Here is a 1,086-nt window from a genome sequence, read left to right as displayed (position 1 = left end):
TCTAGGTGAGATTTTCCAGTGTTTAATTAATTCTAGGTTAGAGATTTCCTGAATAGCAGACGAGCTTGTTGCAGCAACAAATTTGTTGGATTCTGCCCTGCACAACAATCGCTAAAATGAGATTTACCATTGTTGGTAGAGACTTCAGCATCCATACAAACAGCTTGCTATCTCACATCTTCCTCGTTTTCCCTGTATTTCCGAGCACATGAAACAGTCTTCTTATTTTCACTTTATGGCATTGTCTGTAAAATTTAAAAAATGCCGTTGCTGCTTATAAAACAAAGTATTGTTCACAGGATCAGTTGTTGTCAACAAAACTTGCTGGAAACGGAAGTTGCAGCTTACAATTCTTTGATATAACTTTTGGGCCCACTCCATGTCTTGTACCTTCTCCTTTCGAGCCCTGTCTTTTTCTAAAAGGTGAGCATTATAATTAGGTGTAAATGCATCTTTATTGACCCCAGGCCATGTATAGACGTCACTGATCCTTTTTTTTTTTTTAAGATGATGGAAACAGAGACTATAATCCTCTGAAACTTTCTTCCTGTAAATATGGTCTGTATGATCAGATTTGTACAGGGATTACATGAGTTTTGATGTTAAGTGACAATCTTAGGAATTTTTTTTCCACAGTGAAAGTAGTAAGACTGAGCCACTGAAAAACTCTCAGCTTGATTCCTCACACCATCCCAAAGTTCTGGTGAACTAAATTTTCTTAGATGATGGTCCTTCTGTCTTCTTAAATTGGGTTTTGAATGCTCTTTTCTTCATCGCTATAACCGCAACACCTTGACAGAGTCCAAGTTTAATCAGATACATGGTCTTACAGACGTTGATTCATTCTGTTCTTCATAGCAAGTAGAACATAACAGTGAAGTTCCTTTTTGAGTTCACTGAATTACTGCAAATAAGGCCCCTTTTCCTCTCATACATCTCTAATTTGTAATATCTTTAAAAAATGTTCAGCATTTTCTGTATTGATAAATTTCTTATGACATTTACTTCGGCAGTTTTCCCAATGCGGATCTTTCATGTAAGCTCCTGGAACATGGAGTTCCCTGGGTGAAAAGTAGGATTCTTTGC

The sequence above is a fragment of the Schistocerca americana genome, chromosome 11, assembly GCF_021461395.2.
Source record: "Schistocerca americana isolate TAMUIC-IGC-003095 chromosome 11, iqSchAmer2.1, whole genome shotgun sequence".
In the NCBI taxonomy this organism is placed as follows: Eukaryota; Metazoa; Arthropoda; class Insecta; order Orthoptera; family Acrididae; genus Schistocerca; species Schistocerca americana.
This window is presented reverse-complemented; position numbering follows the sequence as displayed.